The sequence below is a fragment of the Schistocerca gregaria genome, chromosome 6, assembly GCF_023897955.1.
Source record: "Schistocerca gregaria isolate iqSchGreg1 chromosome 6, iqSchGreg1.2, whole genome shotgun sequence".
NCBI classification, from domain to species: Eukaryota; Metazoa; Arthropoda; class Insecta; order Orthoptera; family Acrididae; genus Schistocerca; species Schistocerca gregaria.
The window spans coordinates 28513266-28527969 of NC_064925.1; the positions used below are offsets into that span (position 1 = coordinate 28513266).

General features: G+C 46.2%; 2 non-coding genes across 2 annotated transcripts; both read left to right on the forward strand.

The window, feature by feature from the left end:
- Window positions 1-7590: 7590 nt before the first annotated feature.
- On the forward strand, window positions 7591-7662 carry Trnai-aau (transfer RNA isoleucine (anticodon AAU)). The gene has a single exon. It is a non-coding gene; the product is annotated as a tRNA-Ile (tRNA).
- Window positions 7663-10652: 2990 nt separating this feature from the next.
- Window positions 10653-10724, forward strand: Trnai-aau (transfer RNA isoleucine (anticodon AAU)). Its single transcript has one exon. It is a non-coding gene; the product is annotated as a tRNA-Ile (tRNA).
- Window positions 10725-14704: the final 3980 nt, after the last annotated feature.

Here is a 14704-nt window from a genome sequence, read left to right on the forward strand (position 1 = left end):
GCCACTAGCTCTGCATGTTGTCATGCAATTTCTTTACCTCTCAGAAATGATTATGACATAAAAGTGAAGTACGTGACGAGTGTGACGTTAGGAAAACATTAGGCATCATGGAGAGATTCTGTATGGGACCACCCAACCCAAACGAGTACTGTGTGACGTGCTACCCGGCAGGTATTCACCGAGGTAGCCGGCTAGCTCAGTCGGTAGAGCGTCAGACTCTTAATCCCAGGGTCGTGGGTTCGAGCCAGACGCTGTGCGGAACGGAATTTTGCATTCCGCCGCCAGCGGCCGTGCTGTGCGGACGTGCGGTGCGGCTGTTGCGGTGTTTACATCGTCGCTGCGAGCGGCCGGCGCTGTGTGGTGAGTGCGCGCGTTCTGCGTTAGTCATAGTTCACGATAACATTTTTAGATTGACATAATGGATCAGACAACGCGACGCGATACTTTGAAGTTGATTTTCGATGCGAACTACACCCGACCGAAATCTTACGAAGTTGAGGCATTTATCGAAGAAACTTTTCAGATCAAAGTTGATGAATTGATTGGAATACACCTGTCGATTGTCAGTCCGACTGTGTTCCTTAAGTTATCCAGTTCTGACAAGTGCGACCAAATTGTAGAAGCATGTGGTGGGGTGGCAAAATTCAAACATTCAGACGGACACATAGGGCAGGTCACGGTTTCGCGTGCCGGAATGGGAATACGAACGGTTCGAATCTTTGAGCTCCCCTTTGAAATAACGCCCGAGGAGATTAACAACAAACTGAGAGACTATGGCACCATTATCAGCAATGTCGCCGAAAAGTGGTCTAGCTTGCACAAGTATCCAGTATTAAATGGAGTCAGGCAAGTTAAAATTGACATGCTGAAACATATCCCGTCGTATCTCTGGATTGGTGGATATAGAGCGATCATCATTTACGATGGCCAGCCGAGAACCTGCTCGGGCTGTGGTTCTACGCAACACGTCCGCGCGCAGTGTGTTCAACGGCGTGTGACGCAACTGCCGACTGGGGAGCGAGACCCGCCTAGTCAAATGGCCACGCTACCCGTGACGTACGCCGCCGCACTACGCAGTGAGGTCGCCCCAGACATGTATATCGACACGGCGGTAGTTGCTTATGCCGACGTTCCCGATGGTAACGTAGCCATGGATACTAGCAGCACAGAAGCTACAGGTCCAGCACACTCACAATACGAGGAAACTGACAGGCGTGGAGAACAAGACCAGGCTAAGACGGCAGAAGAAGGCATGTGCAAATCACTCGAAGAAGTCGGGCAACACAAAGAAGATACGGTTGCCACGTCGGAGGATAATGACCAGCAGCCTATAACTGTTTCACCAAAGAAACGGAAGAAACGTCGAATAGCCCGTCAGGGAGCAGCAGAAGCCGCGCCAATTCTGCGCGAAAAGGCGAAACAAATAGGCCAAGAACTGGCGGAGACGACACAGGCAACTCCTCTGGAAGATCGAACAATAAACAAGAAGACTCGAAATGAGGACACTGACCCCGACCGTGGAATCCACATTCAAGACGGTACAGCTAGTCTGAAGGACTTTCCACTTGTACCCAACACGTACACGCGGGAAGTTACGTGCACGCGAGACTGGGCGGATGACATGGAGGAGCAAAGCCATGATGCAGAAATGGCTGACATAGCACAACGTTCAGGACGGACGGCACCCGACCGTCGACAGGATGTGTCCACCCGGCAACAAACCACCATCAAAGATACTCGTGCGGCAGATGATGATGCCGACTTCTTCTAAGTGGAGCAAGCATCCACTTCCCTTGGCAAACAGTACCCCACCTGACACGGTATAGTCGACATGACGGCTTTACAGGCGTACAGAATTGCAACCTTGAATATAAATAAAATTAGCAGCACCCTCAATCTGAGAAATCTCCAAGATTTTCTGTACGCCGCTGATATTGACATCTTAATGCTGCAAGAAGTAGCGGCTATCCGTTTGGACGACATCACTGGCTACAACGCCGTCATCAATCCTGGCAATGACAATAGCCTCGGCACAGCGATTATGACTAAAGAGGGGATCCTACTTACAGACGTGGCGCAACTGCCTAACAGTAGAGGTCTCGCTGTCACGATAAACAACACCAGGTTTATCAACATATATGCCCCGTCAGGAACCGGAAACAAGCGCCGCAGGGCCGAATTTTTCAAAGAGGACATCGCCCCCCTTTTCGCGGTGCGATTTGACCAAATAATTTTTGCGGGTGACTTTAATTGCGTGCTGAGTCCCAAGGATCAGACGCCAAATTTTAACAAATCTCTGGAGCTGGAGGACATCGTCAGAGACTTCCAACTGTTTGATACTTGGGAACTAAAACACGGTGATAGGCTAGGTTTCACCTATATCACCAGCCATTCTGCCAGTCGTATCGACAGAATTTACGCAACATCCAATTTAAGGAGACACGTTTTACAGTCTGAGCTATGGCCCACGATTTTCTCTGATCATATCGCGTACATATGTACGATAAATTTAGAGAAACAAGGCACTTACAGGGCGAGAGGTCAGTGGAAGCTAAACGTTACTCATCTTTCGGATCCTGGATGTCACGCCGCCTTCCACACCACTTGGGCAGAATGTGAAAGGAAGTTCCACTTGTACGGCACGGCGCTGAATTGGTGGCTAAACTGCGCGAAGCCCGCAATAATAAAGACAATGAAAACTTACTCCCGTGAAAAAGTCGCCTGGCGGAAGCGGACAGTAGAGTTTTACTTCAGCTGTCTGAGAGACTTGTGCGTTCGTGATGCTACAGTCATAACAAATTATGGGCAAATCAACAGAATAAAAGCAAAATTGCTCAACCTGCAGAGACACCATCTCGAAGGCTGTAAAATACGAACGCGTTTGCAGAACGGTACACGAGAAGAAACAACATCGATGTACCACATTCTCCAAGAGAACAAAAGACAAAAACTTAAAATTCTGACGGAACTCAAAACTTCAGACGGGAGACTCTTGACAGATCAAGCTGCAATACGAGACGAGATCCATCGACACTTTAGTGAATTGCTGGCCAATACACAGACAGATGAAACGGCGCAGCAAGCTCTCACTACTAGGACGACAGAGCGACTCACTCCAGAAGAAGCTGATGTGCTTGCAGCGAGAATAACGGACGAAGACGTCGAAGATGCCATCTCGAAGAGCCCAAAGAACAAATCACCTGGACCAGATGGGCTTCCCGCTGAATTTTATCAAACTTTTCGCGAACAAATAATTGCTAAATTGACACTCGTATGCAATGAAATACTAAATGCGGACACTGACCTTCCGAAGGAATTCTGTGAAGGTACAGTGGTCTTAGTCCCCAAAACACCAGGAGGCAAAACCGTGGAGAATCTTCGACCCATAACACTTCTCAATAGTGATTATAAAATCTTCGCCCGTATCATGATGCAAAGGTTCAATTCTGTTATTCGTACAGTGACAGGAGCCTACCAGACAAGTGTGGGAAAGGACAGAACGATATTTCAGACCTTATGCGACTACAGAGACATTATAGCGATATCGGAAGCCTGCAACATTCGCTGTGCTCTGATGTCGCTTGACTTTGAAAAAGCTTTTGATAAAGTTAATCATTCGTACCTGCTCCGGTGTATGACATCCATGCACTTCCCCCAGAAAATTATAGCCTCCGTGAAAAACATACTGACGAATAGCACGTCAAGAATCAGTGTCAACGGACAACTCAGTCACCCGATCAATATTCAGAGTTCGGTAAGACAAGGTTGCCCAATGTCCATGACGCTTTTCGCGATTGCGCTTGAACCTCTCTTAGTATCTCTGACTCGGCAACTCCGTGGATTACATATACACGGACAGAAGATCATATGTCAAGCCTACGCGGACGATGTAGGGGTACTTGTGACTGACGAAAGAGAGGTGGAAACAGTACTTGAAGTTGTGGCGACCTACGAAATGGCGTCAGGAGCTAAACTCAACCGCAATAAATCTGGTATTATGAATCTTGGTCGGGGTATAGAGATCAGAGCCGCTGGAAGTATCAACACTATGGAAAAAATCAAATGCCTTGGAATAGAATATACGAGTAATATCCGCCGCACGGCCGCTCTCAATTATCGAAAATTACTTGCCACCTTACGGGCAAGCATAAAACAACACAGCTTGCGTAATTTAAACGTAATACAAAAAGTGCAACTGGCCAATACATACATCACTTCCAAAGTCAACTATGTTGCTCAAGTGCTGCCTCTGCCACGAACCATTGCACACCAAATGCAAGCAGCGCTTGGTTATTTTGTCAGTAGAGGTCAGATATTTAAGGTTTCATATGATACCTTGACGCTACCGACACGCAATGGAGGGCTACAACTGACAGACATCTACCTTAAAGCGCAAGCGCTATACGTTAGCAAAACTTATAAACAGTGGCAACGATCGCCGCGGACCTTAGTGGCTCATCTCTTACGTGAAATCACCCCAGTCAGCAGAGATCCACCAATCGATGTGCATCACATCTCCCACGAGCTGTACCACTATAAACATTTTCTGGTGGAATACAGCTATGTACGCCATAGAATACCGGAGAAGGACATATATCGGGTTAAGGAGGTTTACAACACCTTGCTGGAAGGAAAATTGCGCAATCGAATAGAAAACAAGTTTCGACATTATAATTGGAAAAACATATGGGACAACATATCTGACCCCCATCTACCATCCAATGTGCGATCGACGTGGTACCTCGCAGTCAATAGAAAAATCCCAACCAACTCCAAACTGCACGCGATACGTCTGGCACACACACCAAACTGTTCCAGCTGCAATGTCGTCGACAATGCAGAACATCGCTTCGTCTGTGAAGATGTGAAAGACGTGTGGAATCTCTTCAGGCAAAAACTAGCACATGTGCTACGTACGTCACCTAACACTATTTCACCGACACACGTCCTTCTGCCTGATGACGTGCCATATCCTAACACTAAAAGAAGGTCAGCCAACTGGCTCAAAGGACTGACAGTCCATTACATCTCAACGGCTATGACGAAAAGTGAAGCAGATTATTGGATGTACCTGATGACAGAACATCAAAAGCTCGAACGACAAATGAAATACAAAGACAACTACGCAAATTTTTTGAACCGAACATTGTCTCACCGACAGAGCTGAAGAACGATCAAACGACATGTTGTTCAACCTCAGGATTCCTTTTTTTTCCTTTATGAAATTATCTATTAAGCTTCTCATTCATTTTACGCCAACAAGGTGGCTATTTCGTTTATCCATCGCCCTCGTGTCACAGCACTAATAGGTTGCTGACACACACATGAGAAGCCATCAGGCTGAAGTAAGCCTGGCTCTCCTATAAAAATCGCTCCCACACAACGATGGAAGAATGTAACAGAACTATTTGATTTCCATAACCCCAAAAGAAGGGATTTTATTTACTTGTATACATTTACTTCGTCACTCACCTATCTCAAAAAAAAAAAACACAAAAACACATAATAAAAAAAAGAAAAAAAAACAACAAAAAGAAAAAAAAAGAGACAAAAAAAAGTGGTTAAAAAAATAAAAAAAATAAAAAGTCGGTAGAGCGTCAGACTCTTAATCCCAGGGTCGTGGGTTCGAGCCAGACGCTGGGCGGAACGGAATTTTGTTCCGCTGCAGGTGTAAATTACCGTTTTTCTGATTAACGAGATTTAATGGAAATAGCAACTTTAAACTTTGCCTACGTCTCTGTCAGTCGCAAGGAAACTGTATTTGAAGGTGAAGGTGATTTTGTAGATATGTGTGAAAGACATGTTCTGAAATGCAAGTGTTGTTGTTTGGAGAGCACATCGGTTACGTGTCAGATGTGTAGCCAAGCAGTAATTTGTCGCCATAGCTGCAAATATTAGCCGGTAATATGAAGTGTTGTCAGCTAAAGTCTGATGATGCAGACGACCGTAAGGACGAAGTACCCAAGAGTACCGCTAGGCCGCGCCTCTTTAGCTCAGTGGTAGAGCACTGGTCTATTAAACCAGGAGTCGTAAGTTCCATCCTAACACGAGAAAGATGAATTTTGGAAATCAGTTGCGCGTCGTGGCCGTATAGCAAACAGTATCTGTGATGACGAACAATTAGCGACAGGCGTTTTTTTTTAAGAATTACTCTCAAATGTGATTAAGGCGAATGGCGCAGATAAAGCATTTGCCAAAGCGGTACAGCATAAGGTGGACCAGGCAGTCTGAATTACATTTTATAGATGTATTTCTCACATATCACAGAGACTCTCGCGGTCGTCGTCGTCGTCGTCGTCGTCACCGCCGCCGCCGCCGCCGCTTCTGCAGAAGTAGCAAATGGCAATCGTAGCAAATGCGGCGAGGGACGCCCTGCCTTCGATTCCGAATGCACAAAGTGTGTGGTCTTGTTTCTCAGTCTATATTTGGTCGGTCTCGTCAGAGGTTGAATGTAACGAATGGGTGGGAAAGAGCAAGGGGCAGCGGCTGTGTAGAACGAAAACACAAATCCTCAGGGGTGTGAGCGTTTCGAGATGAGTCGTATACATGTAAATGTTGGTCGTCAGTGACCGTGTGGCCTAATGGATAAGGCGTCGGACTTCGGATCTGAAGATTACAGGTTCGAATGCTGTCACGCTTGTATTTTTCCAGTTCTGAAAAAGAAACATAACGTTTTAATGTAGCAATTGAGCAGTACGAAACCGTCTGAATGTTGCTGTTGACCACTTTTTGCTTGGAGATGCTCTTGAGCTTGAAACACACACAACAAGACCGGTGTTAACTAGCGAAATGGTCGGCAGAGTGCCGACACAGCGAGTTCTGACTATCACTTGCACATCTAAAACAACGTCGGAAAGTAACTCGTTCGGCTTTTCAGTCACATAAAGTATGTGTGTTAATTTTGACGCCAGTAGCTCTGCATGTTGTCATGCAATTTCTTTACCTCTCAGAAATGATTATGACATAAAAGTGAAGTACGTGACGAGTGTGACGTTAGGAAAACATTAGGCATCATGGAGAGATTCTGTATGGGACCACCCAACCCAAACGAGTACTGTATGACATGCTACCCGGCAGGTATTCACCGAGGTAGCCGGCTAGCTCAGTCGGTAGAGCGTCAGACTCTTAATCCCAGGGTCGTGGGTTCGAACCAGACGCTGGGCAGGTATTCACCGAGGTAGCCGGCTAGCTCAGTCGGTAGAGCGTCAGACTCTTAATCCCAGGGTCGTGGGTTCGAACCAGACGCTGGGCGGAACGGAATTTTGTTCCGCTGCAGGTGTAAATAACCGTTTTTCTGATTAACGAGATTTAATGGAAATAGCAATTTTAAACTTTGCCTACGTCTCTGTCAGTCGCAAGGAAACTGTATTTGAAGGTGAAGGTGATTTTGTAGATATGTGTGAAAGACATGTTCTGAAATGCAAGTGTTGTTGTTTGGAGAGTACATCGGTTACGTGTCAGATGTGTAGCCAAGCAGTAATTTGTCGAAATAGCTGCAAATATTAGCCGGTGATATGAAGTGTTGTCAGCTAAAGTCTGATGATGCAGACGACCGTAAGGACGAAGTACCCAAGAGTACCGCTAGGCCGCGTCTCTTTAGCTCAGTGGTAGAGCACTGGTCTAATAAACCAGGGGTCGTAAGTTCCATCCTCACAGGAGAAAGATGAATTTTGGAAATCAGTTGCGCGTCGTGGCCGTATAGCAAACAGTACCTGTGATGACGAACAATTAGCGACAGGCGTTTTTTTTAAGAATTACTCTCAGATGCGATTAAGGCGAATGGCGCAGATAAAGCATTTGCCAAAGCGGTACAGCATAAGGTGGGACGAGGCAGTCTGCATTACATTTTATAGATGTATTTCTCACATATCTCAGAGCCTCTCGCGATATTCGTCGTCGTCGTCGTCGTCGTCGTCGTCGTCGTCGTCGCCGCCGCCGCCGCTTCTGCAGAAGTAGCAAATGGCAATCGTAGCAAATGCGTGAGGGACGCCCTGCCTTCGATTCCGAATGCACAAAGTGTGTGGTCTTGTTTCTCAGTCTATATTTGGTCGGTCTCGTCAGAGGTTGAATGTAACGAATGGGTGGGAAAGAGCAAGGGGCAGCGGCTGTGTAGAACGAAAACACAAATCCTCAGGGGTGTGAGCGTTTCGAGATGAGTCGTATACATGTAAATGTTGGTCGTCAGTGACCGTGTGGCCTAATGGATAAGGCGTCGGACTTCGGATCTGAAGATTACAGGTTCGAATGCTGTCACGCTTGTATTTTTCCAGTTCTGAAAAAGAAACATAACGTTTTAATGTAGCAATTGAGCAGTACGAAACCGTCTGAATGTTGCTGTTGACCATTTTTTGCTTGGAGATGCTCTTGAGCTTGAAACACACACAACAAGACCGGTGTTAACTAGCGAAATGGTCGGCAGAGTGCCGACACAGCGAGTTCTGACTATCACTTGCACATCTAAAACAACGTCGGAAAGTAACTCGTTCGGCTTTTCAGTCACATAAAGTATGTGTGTTAATTTTGACGCCACTAGCTCTGCATGTTGTCATGCAATTTCTTTACCTCTCAGAAATGATTATGACATAAAAGTGAAGTACGTGACGAGTGTGACGTTAGGAAAACATTAGGCATCATGGAGAGATTCTGTATGGGACCACCCAACCCAAACGAGTACTGTGTGACGTGCTACCCGGCAGGTATTCACCGAGGTAGCCGGCTAGCTCAGTCGGTAGAGCGTCAGACTCTTAATCCCAGGGTCGTGGGTTCGAGCCAGACGCTGGGCGGAACGGAATTTTGTTCCGCTGCAGGTGTAAATTACCGTTTTTCTGATTAACGAGATTTAATGGAAATAGCAACTTTAAACTTTGCCTACGTCTCTGTCAGTCGCAAGGAAACTGTATTTGAAGGTGAAGGTGATTTTGTAGATATGTGTGAAAGACATGTTCTGAAATGCAAGTGTTGTTGTTTGGAGAGCACATCGGTTACGTGTCAGATGTGTAGCCAAGCAGTAATTTGTCGCCATAGCTGCAAATATTAGCCGGTAATATGAAGTGTTGTCAGCTAAAGTCTGATGATGCAGACGACCGTAAGGACGAAGTACCCAAGAGTACCGCTAGGCCGCGCCTCTTTAGCTCAGTGGTAGAGCACTGGTCTAATAAACCAGGAGTCGTAAGTTCCATCCTAACACGAAAAAGATGAATTTTGGAAATCAGTTGCGCGTCGTGGCCGTATAGCAAACAGTACCTGTGATGACGAACAATTAGCGACAGGCGTTTTTTTAAGAATTACTCTCAGATGCGATTAAGGCGAATGGCGCAGATAAAGCATTTGCCAAAGCGGTACAGCATAAGGTGGGACGAGGCAGTCTGCATTACATTTTATAGATGTATTTCTCACATATCTCAGAGCCTCTCGCGATATTCGTCGTCGTCGTCGTCGTCGTCGTCGTCGTCGTCGCCGCCGCCGCCGCCGCTTCTGCAGAAGTAGCAAATGGCAATCGTAGCAAATGCGGCGAGGGACGCCCTGCCTTCGATTCCGAATGCACAAAGTGTGTGGTCTTGTTTCTCAGTCTATATTTGGTCGGTCTCGTCAGAGGTTGAATGTAACGAATGGGTGGGAAAGAGCAAGGGGCAGCGGCTGTGTAGAACGAAAACACAAATCCTCAGGGGTGTGAGCGTTTCGAGATGAGTCGTATACATGTAAATGTTGGTCGTCAGTGACCGTGTGGCCTAATGGATAAGGCGTCGGACTTCGGATCTGTAGATTACAGGTTCGAATGCTGTCACGCTTGTATTTTTCCAGTTCTGAAAAAGAAACATAACGTTTTAATGTAGCAATTGAGCAGTACGAAACCGTCTGAATGTTGCTGTTGACCATTTTTTGCTTGGAGATGCTCTTGAGCTTGAAACACACACAACAAGACCGGTGTTAACTAGCGAAATGGTCGGCAGAGTGCCGACACAGCGAGTTCTGACTATCACTTGCACATCTAAAACAACGTCGGAAAGTAACTCGTTCGGCTTTTCAGTCACATAAAGTATGTGTGTTAATTTTGACGCCACTAGCTCTGCATGTTGTCATGCAATTTCTTTACCTCTCAGAAATGATTATGACATAAAAGTGAAGTACGTGACGAGTGTGACGTTAGGAAAACATTAGGCATCATGGAGTGATTCTATATGGGACCACCCAACCCAAACGAGTACTGTATGACATGCTACCCGGCAGGTATTCACCGAGGTAGCCGGCTAGCTCAGTCGGTAGAGCGTCAGACTCTTAATCCCAGGGTCGTGGGTTCGAGCCAGACGCTGGGCGGAACGGAATTTTGTTCCGCTGCAGGAGTAAATTACCGTTTTTCTGATTAACGAGATTTAATGGAAATAGCAACTTTAAACTTTGCCTACGTCTCTGTCAGTCGCAAGGAAACTGTATTTGAAGGTGAAGGTGATTTTGTAGATATGTGTGAAAGACATGTTCTGAAATGCAAGTGTTGTTGTTTGGAGAGTACATCGGTTACGTGTCAGATGTGTAGCCAAGCAGTAATTTGTCGCCATAGCTGCAAATATTAGCCGGTGATATGAAGTGTTGTCAGCTAAAGTCTGATGATGCAGACGACCGTAAGGACGAAGTACCCAAGAGTACCGCTAGGCCGCGTCTCTTTAGCTCAGTGGTAGAGCACTGGTCTAATGAACCAGGGGTCGTAAGTTCCATCCTCACAGGAGAAAGATGAATTTTGGAAATCAGTTGCGCGTCGTGGCCGTATAGCAAACAGTACCTGTGATGACGAACAATTAGCGACAGGCGTTTTTTTTAAGAATTACTCTCAGATGCGATTAAGGCGAATGGCGCAGATAAAGCATTTGCCAAAGCGGTACAGCATAAGGTGGGACGAGGCAGTCTCAATTACATTTTATAGATGTATTTCTCACATATCTCAGAGCCTCTCGCGATATTCGTCGTCGTCGTCGTCGTCGTCGTCGTCGTCGTCGTCGCCGCCGCCGCTTCTGCAGAAGTAGCAAATGGCAATCGTAGCAAATGCGGCGAGGGACGCCCTGCCTTCGATTCCGAATGCACAAAGTGTGTGGTCTTGTTTCTCAGTCTATATTTGGTCGGTCTCGTCAGAGGTTGAATGTAACGAATGGGTGGGAAAGAGCAAGGGGCAGCGGCTGTGTAGAACGAAAACACAAATCCTCAGGGGTGTGAGCGTTTCGAGATGAGTCGTATACATGTAAATGTTGGTCGTCAGTGACCGTGTGGCCTAATGGATAAGGCGTCGGACTTCGGATCTGAAGATTACAGGTTCGAATGCTGTCACGCTTGTATTTTTCCAGTTCTGAAAAAGAAACATAACGTTTTAATGTAGCAATTGAGCAGTACGAAACCGTCTGAATGTTGCTGTTGACCATTTTTTGCTTGGAGATGCTCTTGAGCTTGAAACACACACAACAAGACCGGTGTTAACTAGCGAAATGGTCGGCAGAGTGCCGACACAGCGAGTTCTGACTATCACTTGCACATCTAAAACAACGTCGGAAAGTAACTCGTTCGGCTTTTCAGTCACATAAAGTATGTGTGTTAATTTTGACGCCACTAGCTCTGCATGTTGTCATGCAATTTCTTTACCTCTCAGAAATGATTATGACATAAAAGTGAAGTACGTGACGAGTGTGACGTTAGGAAAACATTAGGCATCATGGAGAGATTCTGTATGGGACCACCCAACCCAAACGAGTACTGTGTGACGTGCTACCCGGCAGGTATTCACCGAGGTAGCCGGCTAGCTCAGTCGGTAGAGCGTCAGACTCTTAATCCCAGGGTCGTGGGTTCGAGCCAGACGCTGGGCGGAACGGAATTTTGTTCCGCTGCAGGTGTAAATTACCGTTTTTCTGATTAACGAGATTTAATGGAAATAGCAACTTTAAACTTTGCCTACGTCTCTGTCAGTCGCAAGGAAACTGTATTTGAAGGTGAAGGTGATTTTGTAGATATGTGTGAAAGACATGTTCTGAAATGCAAGTGTTGTTGTTTGGAGAGCACATCGGTTACGTGTCAGATGTGTAGCCAAGCAGTAATTTGTCGCCATAGCTGCAAATATTAGCCGGTAATATGAAGTGTTGTCAGCTAAAGTCTGATGATGCAGACGACCGTAAGGACGAAGTACCCAAGAGTACCGCTAGGCCGCGCCTCTTTAGCTCAGTGGTAGAGCACTGGTCTAATAAACCAGGAGTCGTAAGTTCCATCCTAACACGAAAAAGATGAATTTTGGAAATCAGTTGCGCGTCGTGGCCGTATAGCAAACAGTACCTGTGATGACGAACAATTAGCGACAGGCGTTTTTTTAAGAATTACTCTCAGATGCGATTAAGGCGAATGGCGCAGATAAAGCATTTGCCAAAGCGGTACAGCATAAGGTGGGACGAGGCAGTCTGCATTACATTTTATAGATGTATTTCTCACATATCTCAGAGCCTCACGCGATATTCGTCGTCGTCGTCGTCGTCGTCGTCGTCGTCGTCGCCGCCGCCGCCGCTTCTGCAGAAGTAGCAAATGGCAATCGTAGCAAATGCGGCGAGGGACGCCCTGCCTTCGATTCCGAATGCACAAAGTGTGTGGTCTTGTTTCTCAGTCTATATTTGGTCGGTCTCGTCAGAGGTTGAATGTAACGAATGGGTGGGAAAGAGCAAGGGGCAGCGGCTGTGTAGAACGAAAACACAAATCCTCAGGGGTGTGAGCGTTTCGAGATGAGTCGTATACATGTAAATGTTGGTCGTCAGTGACCGTGTGGCCTAATAGATAAGGCGTCGGACTTCGGATCTGAAGATTACAGGTTCGAATGCTGTCACGCTTGTATTTTTCCAGTTCTGAAAAAGAAACATAACGTTTTAATGTAGCAATTGAGCAGTACGAAACCGTCTGAATGTTGCTGTTGACCATTTTTTGCTTGGAGATGCTCTTGAGCTTGAAACACACACAACAAGACCGGTGTTAACTAGCGAAATGGTCGGCAGAGTGCCGACACAGCGAGTTCTGACTATCACTTGCACATCTAAAACAACGTCGGAAAGTAACTCGTTCGGCTTTTCAGTCACATAAAGTATGTGTGTTAATTTTGACGCCACTAGCTCTGCATGTTGTCATGCAATTTCTTTACCTCTCAGAAATGATTATGACATAAAAGTGAAGTACGTGACGAGTGTGACGTTAGGAAAACATTAGGCATCATGGAGAGATTCTGTATGGGACCACCCATCCCAAACGAGTACTGTATGACATGCTACACCGAGGTAGCCGGCTAGCTCAGTCGGTAGAGCGTCAGACTCTTAATCCCAGGGTCGTGGGTTCGAGCCAGACGCTGGGCGGAACGGAATTTTGTTCCGCTGCAGGTGTAAATTACCGTTTTTCTGATTAACGAGATTTAATGGAAATAGCAACTTTAAACTTTGCCTACGTCTCTGTCAGTCGCAAGGAAACTGTATTTGAAGGTGAAGGTGATTTTGTAGACATGTGTGAAAGACATGTTCTGAAATGCAAGTGTTGTTGTTTGGAGAGCACATCGGTTACGTGTCAGATGTGTAGCCAAGCAGTAATTTGTCGCCATAGCTGCAAATATTAGCCGGTAATATGAAGTGTTGTCAGCTAAAGTCTGATGATGCAGACGACCGTAAGGACGAAGTACCCAAGAGTACCGCTAGGCCGCGCCTCTTTAGCTCAGTGGTAGAGCACTGGTCTAATAAACCAGGAGTCGTAAGTTCCATCCTAACACGAAAAAGATGAATTTTGGAAATCAGTTGCGCGTCGTGGCCGTATAGCAAACAGTACCTGTGATGACGAACAATTAGCGACAGGCGTTTTTTTAAGAATTACTCTCAGATGCGATTAAGGCGAATGGCGCAGATAAAGCATTTGCCAAAGCGGTACAGCATAAGGTGGGACGAGGCAGTCTGCATTACATTTTATAGATGTATTTCTCACATATCTCAGAGCCTCTCGCGATATTCGTCGTCGTCGTCGTCGTCGTCGTCGTCGTCGCCGCCGCCGCCGCTTCTGCAGAAGTAGCAAATGGCAATCGTAGCAAATGCGGCGAGGGACGCCCTGCCTTCGATTCCGAATGCACAAAGTGTGTGGTCTTGTTTCTCAGTCTATATTTGGTCGGTCTCGTCAGAGGTTGAATGTAACGAATGGGTGGGAAAGAGCAAGGGGCAGCGGCTGTGTAGAACGAAAACACAAATCCTCAGGGGTGTGAGCGTTTCGAGATGAGTCGTATACATGTAAATGTTGGTCGTCAGTGACCGTGTGGCCTAATGGATAAGGCGTCGGACTTCGGATCTGAAGATTACAGGTTCGAATGCTGTCACGCTTGTATTTTTCCAGTTCTGAAAAAGAAACATAACGTTTTAATGTAGCAATTGAGCAGTACGAAACCGTCTGAATGTTGCTGTTGACCATTTTTTGCTTGGAGATGCTCTTGAGCTTGAAACACACACAACAAGACCGGTGTTAACTAGCGAAATGGTCGGCAGAGTGCCGACACAGCGAGTTCTGACTATCACTTGCACATCTAAAACAACGTCGGAAAGTAACTCGTTCGGCTTTTCAGTCACATAAAGTATGTGTGTTAATTTTGACGCCACTAGCTCTGCATGTTGTCATGCAATTTCTTTACCTCTCAGAAATGATTATGACATAAAAGTGAAGTACGTGACGA